The 14,033-nt window shown below is 39.0% G+C and overlaps 1 protein-coding gene across 1 annotated transcript in view; it reads left to right on the top strand.

Annotated features, from left to right (window-relative positions):
- The window catches only part of LOC5565857 (RNA-binding protein 39), a 28,846-nt gene that overhangs the window by 5,332 nt on the left and 9,481 nt on the right, over positions 1 to 14,033 (top strand). The window lies entirely within an intron of this gene.

Raw genomic sequence — 14,033 nt, 5'->3', positions numbered from 1 at the left:
TCGAAAACTTGATCCTTACGCTTCATCAGATAAACCACAGCAAAATGGGTATAGTCGTCGATAAATGACACGAAATACTGATACCCATCTGCCGTCTTCGGTGTAATCTGGCCACAGACATCTGTATGAACACGCTCCAAAGGTCTTGTTGTTCTCGGTCGAGTCTTGTTGAACGGCATCCGGATCATTTTGCTTTCCGCGCAGGGTTCACAAAATCCTCCCTCATTGCTGACTTCACCTAGTCCATCAACCATCTCGTACTGCTTCAGGCGTCGAATGTTCTTGTAGCTTAAGTGTCCAAATCGTTTGTGCCATAACTGCAGCTCACCTTCGGTTCCTTTCGCAAGCATTGCCGAGCCAGGCGCCAGACAGTTCATCTTCAAATAGAATAGGCTTCCACGTAACATCGCCACGGCTATAATTTCACCATCTTTCGATAGAACTGCTCGATCTGGCTTGAATTCGACCTTCACACCGGATTTCAGCAAACGCGATAACGACAGCAAATTGAATTTCAAATTCTTCACACATAGCACGTTTCCGAAGGACAGCGTCAGTCCATTACCAGCCACCTTTCCTTTCACTGTGCCTTCTTTCGTAGCGATTAGCTTCTCACCTTTCTTCGCACTTTCAATCACCAGCGGATTATCGAACTCCTTGAAATCTTGGAACAGCTCTTCGTTATACGCCATATGACGACTTGCTCCCGAATCCAGGATCCATTCGATTTTCAATTCCTCGTTCAGATCCTTTCTTTCTTCCTGAGATAGTACTAATGCAATTTCTCTATCCACCGGAATGGTCGCCACTTGAGCCTTGTCGCGCCGATTCTTGATCTTCGGACATGCGAACTTTTTGTGTCCCACTTCTCCGCAAATAAAGCATTTTCCTTGAAACTTACTTTTCTCCGAGTTCCTCTCCTTGCTTCTCAAAGGCTTCGCTGCTAACGCTGAACTTGATCCATCCGAAACACCATTGACCTTGAAACCGCAGTCTCTTCCCGATCGCTTCTGCTCTTCGGCTAACAAACGCGCCTTCACCGTGTCCATCTTTAACTGATCATCTTCCAGGTTCTCCATAGCCGTTGTTACTACATCATACGACGATGGTATCGAAATGAACAGCTGGCTCACGGCATCCAATTCCGAAATAGTAGCTCCAGCTCCCTTCAACTGTCGAACTAATTCATCAAATCGGCGGAAATGGTCCATTAACGGTGTTCCTTCTTCCATCTTCAGCGTTGCCAGAGATCTTCGAATATAGGTTTGCGCCGCAAAACCCTTCTTCGCGAACGTACTTGCCAGGGAGTTCCACATTTCCTTTGCAGTGTTCTTGTCGCGCACGTACTCCAAGTGAGAATCAGCGATGTATGCCACCAGAAGCGCCTTCGCTTTTTCGTCCTTTTCCCGAAAAGCTTCCCGCTGCTGTTGTTCCGTGGGTTCATCCTTCGTGATCATTTCCTTTACGCCATGGGCCGACAACTGCGTTTCTACCCGGAACTTCCATACGTCGTATCCTTCGCCAGCAAACTGAACAATTCCTACTTTGGCTGCACTCGACATCCTTCCGTCTTCTCCGTAAATCCGTAACAATTTTCACAAACTTGAATTGAATTGATCTTCAACGGCCAGACGCTACTGGGCCCATAACCTTTAGAGAAAGACGTGTGCTCAGTAGCAAGGTTGGTTTATTAATGATTAAATTTTCACTAGTTGATAGAGGATAAACAACTCCCAGTATCCAAGGTGGTCATAAAATCAACTGCTCCTTCGATACGTCTCTTCATGTTTGATATACTTCTTTCCAAATAGCCAAGAGTGGACGCTTTCCGTGAAGGGAATTTTGTGGTAAATGTCCTGTAAGGAAAATTACAAGCAATTGTGAGATCATTTGGAGCATGGACAATTTTGTCCCAATTCACCAAAAGTGGAAACAACGAAGTGTGTGTAGATCTAGGGGAAGGGGTGGTAAAATGAACACCTTAAGGTAAACATATTGTTTCTAATAGAAAAACGAGAAATTTGTATAGTTCTATCGCACAACATCAAAAATGGGAATGTAATCTATAGCAGCGACATGGATTCAGACTAAAATAGCTAAATTTTCACATATTTTCATCGCTATCAAAAAGCGATGCAAATGTTCATTTTGCCTGCACTATGTGGGTAAAATGAACAGCGGTTGGTGGTAAAACGAACACCTTGCAAAAAACGTGAGCAAAACAAATATTTCTGAAAATTATCATTGCCTCATCGAAAATACATCCACTAATGATTGTAACCCATTCAAAAAGAAATCTAAAGGTATCAGATTTGACATCATATCATAACGATATTCACCTCACTAAAAAACCTCAAGTCTTGTAAGCTAAAAGTTACGTCAGTTCTAATTTTCAAACGTGTTTTTCTAAAATCTTAGTTTTCATTGATATTTTCACTTCAATTGACCTACGTATCAACTCGAACAGTCAGATTTATGTTCTAAATCGTCCGTGCGTGATAAAAAATCATCGAAATTAGTTTTTTCTCCGTAAAAAGGCACGGTGTTCATTTTACCACCACTTCCCCTACGGTTCACTGGATTTTTCTCCAGTAGATCCAGTACCCATAAACGGTAAGAGCAAGAAAGTGCTTCTTGTTTAAGATGTATGTGTAGTGGTAGCACGTCGAAAAGAGCCTCGAGCGCTGCCGTGGGAGTCGTAGAGAACGCACCACATATCGCCATCAAGCACATCGTCTGGAGATGACCCACTTTTGAATGGATTGTTCCCACTTCATCCTTTTGCCACCAACACAAGACATCTATATGCCAAAATTGGTCGAACAATTATTGTGTAAATCCATTTGATATAGTTGGGTTTGAGGCCCACGTTGTACCAAAGCTTCATCGGCATTGACCGAAGACCAATGGGAGGTGTCCAAGAAAGTTTGGAATCTAGAACGACTCCAACATACTTTACCTGATCAGTCACATTAATCTCGATGCCAAAAAGATGATGTGATGATCTATAATGCGTTCCTTACATTTCAGAAGAAAATAGGTCAGACTGATTGTTCTAAAACTCTTCGCTTATTGATACGATGCAGGCACTCCTTTCGGGATAAACATCACAGAAATATCACGCCAGAATCTGATGATATACTCAAATCCCTCTGGAGCAGAACAGGATAAATCTCATCTGCTCCTAGAGATATGCAAGGAGCAAAACTATCAAGTGCCCATTGAATCGATTCAGTAGCTACGATAATGCGATAAGCCAAAGACTCATAAATACGTGAAAAGACATTTGGTTCATCCGTAGAAGCTATGTCCACACATTCGGCAAAGTGTGGATTGAATAAACGTTCTAAAACTTCTTTATCAGAAGAAGTAAAGTTACCATTAGGTAAGCAAATTTCGTTAACTTGGAAATCCTTAGATTTTGCAAGGATTTTGTTCAGTCAACTGACTTCACTCAAACTGGAAACATTTGTACAAAGAACGAAGAGCCTTCTTGTAAGCCTTGCGAGCCGACTTGAACGACTCTGATCCAGCTGAACGGCGTCTGTACCAACTCCTTCTACATTCTAGTCCTGAGTCTAGTCAGATCGGAATAGTCTTCACCGATCGCAGAGGACATGCTTCTTCAAAAGCTCCATAATGTAGGATGTTGTACCTAGTATCAACGACATCATCCAAACAACTTAGATTTTCAATGGACGGAGAGTATCCATGAAATATGGTCGCAACCAATTCAATATAGAGTTCCCAGTTTGTTAACCGGGGATTCCTAAAACGCAAGGTCTGCGCAGTTACATTCGAATCTTCAAAGAAGATGTAACGATGAGCAGATAATGATTCCTCATCTGATACATGCCAATTCGTCAACTTGTGACTGATTCTGTTCGAGAAGAGCCTTATGACTAACACTTTTTCTCTAGTAGATACCATGAAGGTTGGGCGATTGTCAATGTTTAGTAATACAAGATCTGTACTACTTAAGTACTCCATCAGGTAGTTAACTCAGATATGAGTGTGTAGCAATGATTGCGTTATTAACGAGCACGCATACGCGGGGGGGCATAGAACGCGAGTTTGCCATTTCAAGTTTGCTGATAGTAGCAAAAACTGAGTCGACAAGGTTATCTAGATAGCTACCCGTACGAAAGTAAGGTTCTTGAACTGGCGCCACTTGGGCTGTATCATTTTGCATGAGTCTGCAAAAATTGATTGTTGCTGCTCTTCCAGTGGCGATTCCCTAACCTCAAATTCAACTGTTCCACGAATAGAAATTTTTGAATTTCAGCAACAAATTTGCACCTATTGAGAAGCGATCTGTTAGAAAGGACGATTCCAATGATTTACTGTTTGTTTTTTAATCTAATGTTGCCGAATTAACCATTTCTAGATTCGTAGTACAGGTAAAAAGTGAGGTTACGAGTCGCCTCTGTGTTCTTTAATGCTGAAGATTGATCTGAGCTATCCTAAGCGAAGCTACTTCCCAAACTAGGCATGAACAAGCATTTTGCAACCTCAGCAAGAAAAAGACAAGCGGCGGAAAAACTAGATCGATATCTATTGAAAGTCGCCAAATGTGAAAAAGCACATAGTACACTTGTAAAACGCGCAATGCGAAACCACATAGGTAATAGTTTGAATTAAATAACATATTCATAATTCCACCCTTATTTAGCCTCAGGCTAGAGACTGAAGAAGGGCAGTCGATTATCTCGAAGAAACATGAGGTCACCTACACCATTGCTCCGGGTAGCACAGGAAGGGCACAATACTGTGAAGGGCGTCCTGGTACTCCACAGGCTCCGTTTGCGATTGGGTTTTATTCAGACCATTCATTCCTAGGCACGGTAAGCATGAAGCCGCATCACATTATGAATTAGGGACAATGATGTTAAATGTCATGAATATCACGTGACTTTGACAATTGAATATTGTTAATATCATCTTTCCCTGTGGAAAAAGTCATCGGAAGATGTTTTTCTCGATGATCTTTTCCGAATTACTATTGGTCGGCAATACTTGCGCATTTCACATGGGAAAGTGCTATAAGCATTTCAATTTTTCCAAAATTTTGACATTAAAACAGCACTGATTAGGGGTCACCTGTGGGCTGTGAGGTAAACTTTTACCACCGGAACAGGCAGTCCGTAGTGTTATTTCTGAGCCAATTGAAACAACCACTACACTACGCGGCTAGCTAGGCTGCTCGGGGAAAAGAAGCTAGTATTGAAGATTAACTCCTGACGTGCCCAAGCAACCTCAAAACCTGACTACCTCGATGGGCCTTTGGATTGCATTTGCACAATATTTGTGTGTTCTATAATTCAATTCCTTACTAACCCGATGACATTCAATATCGATCTATGGAGAGTTGATTGTATGAGCTTAGGATATGAGAATCCTGTCTCATTTTTGGGAGAATTCTACTCAATATTCTAAAAGTATGTATTTAATATTTATCCTCAGAATGTCTCTGATTCAGTGAGACTGTTATTGACCGATCTAGCCTACGAAACCTCGCGTAACAAATCTAAAGTGCCAATGATCAAATTCTAAACAAATCGGGTTTTGATACCATTCGATAGCATCTCCCAACACCCACAAACTATGCAAACATTGTCAACATAATCATAAAATTTACCGTTATAAACTCGGTTTTCAATACGGCCAATAATCGCTTTTTTTCCAAATCATTCATTGGCCCCCGCTCGAAAAGGTCAATGATTGGTTCTCGCTCCATCAAGAGGGCCTACAATCGGAAAATTTCGTAAACTGACATTGGCCTTAGCATGGTGAGAGGCCAATGACTCTCTCTTGCTCATTCATTGAAAACCTAAAAGGCCTAGCCTTGGGCCAAGCACGCTAATAAAATCATATTTTGGCCAATAAAAAAGGCCCATGGATGGATAAAAATCGAAAATGGGCCAAGCATTTAAACTCATAATTTTTTCCACATTTTTGTCAGTTTTATTCTGAAAAATCGATCATTAGCGTGTATTAATAGTAAATCGACAATCAACTAGCAAGAAGTCACATTGATTGATTTGAATACTGAAAAATAGGAATTGAAAATGTGGTGCGTAATATATAAATCGAATTTTCTCAGAGTCAATGATCTGAGGATTGGCCCTTTTGAATTGTTACGCGAGAAACCACGTTCGTTCAAGTTTGATGTAACCTTCTCATCATAAAACATAAAGAAAAACTCGATAACTCATGTTGTGTTTTATTTTTATTTTTGTATATGAGCACGTCTAATGTATACGTAGTAGGGAGCCGGATCCTATTCTTGGCACTTTTGATTCACTTCGGCAGTGGTGTTTTAAAAGCTTACGAGCTCATATTTGGCCACAACATGCGTCGTGTTGAAGTGCTCTTGTTGCAAAGTTTTAGACGATTCGACCGTGAAAACCCTTCATGTCATAATGAATCATGGAAGTGCCCAAGTAGCTCTGCACCCTTTGTTATTTTCAACTGATACCGTGATTTATTCGTAAAAAAATCGTAAGGCCTTGAGAGGGTACACACCTATATTTAGAATAGTAAACTTTTCAGCAGTATCGGGGAGCTAGCTCAGATTTTGATCCGAATTTTCTCGCAAAATCTTATTTAGGTTATTCATAGCTGTGGAATGACTCAGAAAAAAAATTCCCTCTCTTTCATTATGCTGTGAAGTTTTACGCTAACTGTCATTTTGACTGGGTTCAAGCTAAGCAATGCTTCAACCCAGGCGAATGACAAATAGCGTAAAAAAATCCTGCAATGTTGTACGAGAGGCAGATAGGAAATAGTCATACCTACATTTCTAAATTTTAGTCATTCTGTGACTAATGCTGTATCTGAGTGTACGTTGCATTGCGTTGGTGTTCAGTGTGCCGATTTTGCTGAGTTTCCATAAAGCAATTTCATGCAAACATGTTTGCTGATCGTTCTTTAACCCTTTTGTGACAGCCATTTACTGCCCATAAATGCATGTCAGTTCCATGTTTGCTGGATTTCCTATTCAAATGGGACAATTATGCGTTTAGGGGCAGTTTAGTGCTTTCAACCTCGCTGTCGAATGAATATGTTCAGCGATATTGTGAAAAACTGGACAAGCAATAGAGAATAGTAAACTTTTTCACTTCTTTCTTTGAACTGCCACTGTTTTTTTTTTGTAGCATAAGACGTGTAATTATCCATAACATCTATACGTCTGTTACTTATCATTAATATATGCATTTCTTTGTCAGATTTTTGTAAACTTCGCTAACATGTTTGAAGCTCATTCCTTGCGAATGATGGATGTTTGTGCAAGAGGTCAATCTAGAAAAAAACCGAGAAACACCTTGAACGCCAGATTTATTTTTTAAGTGTAACTGATTCGACTGTTCAATGACAACAAACTTATCTATAAAAAACATGACATTTTTACAGACAGCACGTGTCAAATAATTAGCGGCATCGTACATAGTCAATTACATCATTGCTATAAACGAGGATATAGATATATTTATTGGAGCAGAAGAGCTCAGCGAGATTAATAATACTGCGGAAAATGGAAGCAGCAAGAACCGTATTGTCTGCTCTACGACGGACAACGCTCCAGTTGAAGAGTGGATGCAGAAATACTACATCAAAATATTCTGCGACAGGAAACACTATTCCAAAGATTACAACATCTTAAGAGACGAACATGAAGCATTAGAAAGGTGGAAATAGTGTTATGGCGAACACTTGAATGATTACTAAGGTTTAAGAAGGATGGAAGATAAAGACAACACAATGAACAATGTAGAGGTCCTAAACCGGCCCGCCAAAGTTAAGGATGCTATCGAACAATTCAGGATCAAGAAAAGGATAATCACCCCTATTCTTGTTTACGTTTGAATGCACTTTAAATCGATAACCGTTTTACTTTTCACGCCAGCAAAATCAAGTGGGTCATGGATTCGAACAAATAGGATTCGATCGGAAATTGGTCCGCCGTAAACAAGAATAAAGGTGAATAACTAACGTACCGGAGCTAAACTTCAAATCTCTGGAAGACGGAAAACCAGACGAGTAGAATGGGTAGAAGTTTTTGTCGACGTCGACTAGTATGAAAATTGAAGTGTTATGGTAGATGAAGTTCTATCAATGTAAATTGATTTGTTATCCGATAAATCGAAATATCCTAGAATAGGACCATAGAACCAGGAAAATTCCTAAACTATGAATTCAATCATTAGTTTTCAATGATTATTTTACCAATTATTTTTAAACTATATATGTACATTTATCGTACTAAAATATAAAACATTTTAGTATTTTTGTAAACAAGTAAAATATAAGATGGAAGGTGATTTGACATGTTAGATTTTTCTGCCTACTGAATAACCTGGGTGTCAATATCATAGTTTTGAAATTCTCAAACTTCGCCATCGTTCGTTCGACTCTGCGGTTTGGTGTGTAAAGAGGAGTGAATTTACTGCATTGTATATTTTGGCGAAATATGCAATGAAGGTTATATGCTCATCTTTACAAGTCCACCTACGATTTGTGCAAGTGTCCATACCATGCTGTGCATCAAAAGGATAACTCATTTGTAGGGGTGATCGGGGCAATATGTGCCGCTTAAGGAAAACGTCATGGAATGCATAGAAAAACAGCAAAAACTATTGTTTAAATGCTAGTGACTTGTACTATAACATGTTTTCTTCCATGTTATGTCGATAATTAATGTTAACATCAACTTCAAAATTATTTTAGGAACGTTTTTGAAAACCATGTTTTCTTGCGTGTTCACCAACCATATGGGGCATTATGAGCCACCCAACAGGGCAGTATGAGCCACCTCATTCAATCGTATGATTTTTATTTAAAACAATATAGAGAAGAGTGAATGATAAAGTGTACGATATTGAAAAGGAAATTTTATTAGCTTTGCTTAAAATTGTCAATTCTAGCGGCTTATTTTTGATAGATACATAACACATAATACACAGGCCATGTAATTCTAGTATTAAATTGCAACACTTGGTTCAACCTATTTTCTAGCAAAGTTTAAAAATGGAAAACAAGATGCAACAAGATGAATATGCAGTAAAAAAAACTAGTATATTAAGGCAATGCATTTTTATTTCAAAAACACCGTTTTCTTTGCCTAAATCTAGGGGGCTCATATTGCCCCGCTGCTTCATTTTTTAAATAATATTCTATTTTCCAATAATTTTGTTTACGAACAAATCTAATTTTTCTCACAAAATGATCAGCTTTATCAGAACTTTCAATGGATTGATAAAATTTACCACAATGATAAATATGATTGTCGTATAGCCTTAATTGAAAACTGCCATACTTATAAGCTTTTTATGACAAGATACAAATTTGTACATTTTTGTGAATATTTCATGTGTTGAAACGAATATTCTTACGGTTTTTATTGTGGTGGCTATTTGAAGCATCCTCTAGCAGATCATAATGACACTATACATTAAAACACTGTTTTTGAGGTAAAAACCGGGGTGGCCCATATTGCCCCGTATGTTCATATTGCCCCCATTGCCCCTATTCTTTCTTGAAAATTTAATCACAATCGATCGAACGATGCTGAAGCACTTAACAAAATCTCTAAACATCGATGTCGACACCCAATACCGTCAAGGATAATGACCATCTCCTATACTAGATAAAGCATAATTTTATTCCATGACGTATTGTGCAATGTCTGTTGCCCAAATATTGTACGATCTAAACCAGGCTATTCTCTTATTTTAGATCACTCATCGTGGTGTGATAAAACGATATCTTAGAGCTGCTGCAAATGCTTTCTGAAGGCAAGTTAATTCTGTTTCCTATTTAAAACGAATGTTTGTCACAATTTTCCACGATTGCAACAACGAACCTAAAGAAATGGCAATCCAACATTGTGTCTTTTTGTTTGCGATGGAAGCCGCGCTATCTACATCCTACAAAGCTGCGTGTTTTAATTGCAATCGTAATAATTAAGCAAATGTCTCCTTATTTGTGCAGGTTTCGCTAGAAAAGCAAAAAACAATAGGCACTATTTTGCACCCAACAAACCAAACATTCGTCAGATTGTCTCAAAGCAAAAGGGTTCAGCGCTCTACTTCCCTATAGGTAATTAAGCCAATCCATATGCACTATTTTTTAGCAAGCTGCCTTTGAACACAAGCTAAGTAATCACTATCTATGGCATCTTATATTTGAATATAGATCAATGAAGAAGAAAACCTCTTAAATCCAGCGGAAGCAACCCTTCGTCGCGCGAGGCTTTGACAATTATACGGCGTCAGAATGCAGACCAATGACCAATGTAAATGATCAACGCAAGATTCTCATCGCAACTCCTCCGTCAATCACCTGTAAACGAGAAATATGAACTGAAAGGGTTCCATGAGTTCCGATTTAGACATTAGCAGTTGTCACACGTTTCGTTCTAGATCACCCCAAGTTGGGTCCAGTAGAGGCGTCAATCAACAACGCGCTCCAGAGCCACAAGCACGTCAAATTCAACGACTTTCTTTGCAGGTCCTTGCCAGATACTGCCAGATTTGGGTTCGACTCTAGGACTCTTGGTGTATCCTCAATTTGACCCCCCTTGACTTCGGGCCCACATGCGTAAGGTGTTGATAACGATTGCTCTTTTTGGGTCTCTTCTAGGTTCACCAATATTGTCGTCGTCGTCACCGTCATCGTTGTTGGCCTTCTTCACTTCAATGTTGTACTAGGTTTCCTGTTAAATGTACTCAAGCCGCTATGTCTAAATTGGTTGTGATCGGAACTCGTCCAGTTTATACTTCTGTATCTACCTTCTAGGACAGCTGCTGGCCAACGGAAGTAATCTTTATTTTATGAAGGGGATCTAGTGACTAAGCATGGGACTAACAACTTTCAATATCGTGATTTCTGATGATGTTTGTAAATTTTTAATGTCAGTTTTTAGTACGGTTTCTGTTCGCCAAACTTAATATGCATAACAACTGAAGTACGAACTGGATCTACATAAAGGTTTTAAACTAGATTTTGTTCTCCATAATCAAATGACTATTTCTGAATTTCAGGAGTTGTTAGTTTATCATTCAAAAAACCGTTTCTCAAAAAATAGTTAGAAATATAATTTTCTTCAAATTTAAGTTATTTCACCGACCTCAGCAAACGGATTGCATTTATTTCATTTTTGATCTTTTCAAATGACTCATAGCCAGTTGAGAAACCTTTCAAGACGACCTTGAACAAACCTTCAGTTTTGTCGTCAAAAGTAAAAAAGTGAAGGGTTTCCGGTAAAATGCGTCAGTCTTTGCTATTTGTAAGAAAACCCTGATTGCCTTAAAGAAATTCAAGATCTCCTTCCTAAATCCAATAAATTCGGAAATACTGAACACGGTTGGCGACCCCTTTGCTTCCATACTTAAATCCAAGAGCCTGGACTAGAGACTGCTTCGATTTGCGGAAAATTATGATGATTCTATGTTTCACATGCGCGTTGCGAAGTTCAGACAAGAATCCTTTTGCCTGCCATGCTCCACATCGGCCTAAAATGGCATTGTACCTAGAATGAACATCAGCTACTAAAAAGTTGATTATTAGTAATGAAACTCTAGTGATAAGGTCGATGAAATAAATCAAGAAATCAACTACATTGAATAATGATATCAAGACCGGTAGCAGGTCACCATTGTAATGCAAGTTTCTGAATAGTCTATATTTTTATCGAAGAGCTCCAAAGTCCGTTTTTTTATAGAAGTCATTTTTATTTGCCATTAGATTTGTCTTCTGATATTTGACCTCACATCACATTGATAAAGCGAAACGATCATTTTTGACACTTTCATATCCCATCAACAGGATTTTTCGGATAATGTTGCATGTATTAAGAAACCGCTGCGTAAAATTTTGGAAAACTTCTCAAAGAATTCCATAGAAATCCACGGACAAATATTTTTAAAAATTCAAAATAGAATTTCTGCAAGAGTTCGTGTAAATTCCGAATTTTCTACGCGACAGCTCTACAGTTTCGTTTCGTAAGAAAATCCTTCATCGATTCTTCGAAGACCTCCAGGAATTCTTCCAATTTTTCCTCTTGAGATTCGTCCTAGAATACGTCCAGAAATTTGTCCAGTGGTTTCCCAAATGCTGAAAAGAATTTTCAAGGAAATCCAACAGCAATCTAATCTTGACTGCGTACATGTATTCTTCCAGGATACCCAGGTTATTGAAGAAATCCGTTTGAAGATTTTTTTTTCCAGTTCCAGAGTTTCTACACAGCTTTTCAGGTACTTCCACAAGAATTCCTTCAAATATTCCCGCAGTTTATCCCTGGAATTACATCAGGAATTAGTTCGGGAAACTCTCATCCAGAAAGTTTCCCACAGATCCATTACTCTAGAGATTACTCCAAGAGATCTTACAGGGACGCCTACAGAAATTCCACCAGGATGTCTCAATTTATCTAGGATGTCCTCATAATTCCAGGAGCTCAAGGATTACTATTCTTTAACCTTCCAGTCGTCGCGCGGTTTGCCGCCGTCAAAACCACCACGATGTTGTTGTGAACGAAAAGCGAGGTTTTTTCAACAGTGTTGTGCAAAATACAACAGCGCGACGAGTTATTATAATTTTACTAGCTCCCTAATAAATTTCAGAACGAAGCTCTGGAATCTCTAAAATAACTACCGGAGGCATCCTTGGAGAACTTTCTGGTTGAAATCTTAAGGATATTCCGAAGAATAATCAAGACCTTTTGAAAGATCCTGGAAAAAAATCTCCAAGAGAACGTCCATCAACTAATTGGCTCTTTGGCACTTAGCTCTGAGAAGCTATAGCTTATTACAACAATTTAGTAACAGTTGAAAGAAACATCCACAGAAAAACATGTGATATGCGAAGCAAAATATTAATGAAAAATGTTCAATTTGTGTGTTCTTTTGTATTAGCAAAATTGATCTTGAAGCTATTATGAAACTCAACATTTTTAATTTATCGCTACGAACTATAACATGTGTTTAGTATTCACAGAATAATTCATACGATTACTGAAACGTTGGTCAGCAGTGTCCGTCTCTCCCCCAAATCTATCATCCAGATTGTTGTGAAAAGCGATTTCAAAGGCAACATTTTCCCCGTTACAGATCAATTGCTTTTGTGAGCGTTTTGAGAACCTAGGCTGCCGAGCTGAAAGCGTTTGCACTAGAAATTGGTAACACGGTATGCAGGCTGCAACAAGGTAGAGACTAAACCAGAACAATCAGACCGTACAAGTATATAACAAACAAAGTAAAATAAAAGAGAATCATATTCTAAATTAGCAAAAAAAAAACAGAAAACGTGCTTTTAGCCACACAAGCAAGATCCCATATCTCAAGCGTATTATTTTTGCAGAAAGCGCGTTCTCTCAGTGACACAGAAACATTCCACGTGTTGGGCGTGTCTTGGTTTAGCGCCCCCAAGCATGTTGAAGTGTCGGTTATGATGGTTCACTCGAAATCGAGTTGGTTGAGGTCCCGAGGCTCCCGAGTCTCAAAGGGCACTTCACACCGTCGACTGATGACAATGCATTGACAGATCCAAAACGGTAAGTTAAATCTAGGAAGTCGGAGCAAATCCAAAGTTGGAAGCATTCTATTCCTAGGTGATCGCGAACATGAGAGCTTCCCACTATCATACTGGTCAAGAAGGGCGAGCACAAACGAGGATCTACTGCATCATCATTGAATATCTTCTATTTTTTACTGTAGATAAGCCTACCGTCTAAGCAACACCCTTGCCTAGCTACATTTTCATTAATGCCTATCGAATTTCTTTGTTTCTTTTTTCCATTCTTCTTTATTATTTTGTTTCCTCGTACAATTCCTTGTTGTAATTTGTCTCGAAATCAAAACTCCCGTACGGAAATCGACCTGCAACGAAATCGTCGGCAACTCATCATCGGTGCTGCTCCCGGTTTGGCTTCAATCTGCATACTCGTGGTTGCTTGAAATTCTTGAATCCAATGAATGAAAAAAATAACCCCAACGATCACAATTCGTACGACAAATTTCCATTCCGAATCTGAT

Source organism: Aedes aegypti, chromosome 2 (assembly GCF_002204515.2).
Source record: "Aedes aegypti strain LVP_AGWG chromosome 2, AaegL5.0 Primary Assembly, whole genome shotgun sequence".
NCBI lineage: Eukaryota > Metazoa > Arthropoda > Insecta > Diptera > Culicidae > Aedes > Aedes aegypti.
Note: the sequence above shows the minus strand (reverse complement) of the source record. Positions and strands in the feature narration are given on the sequence as shown.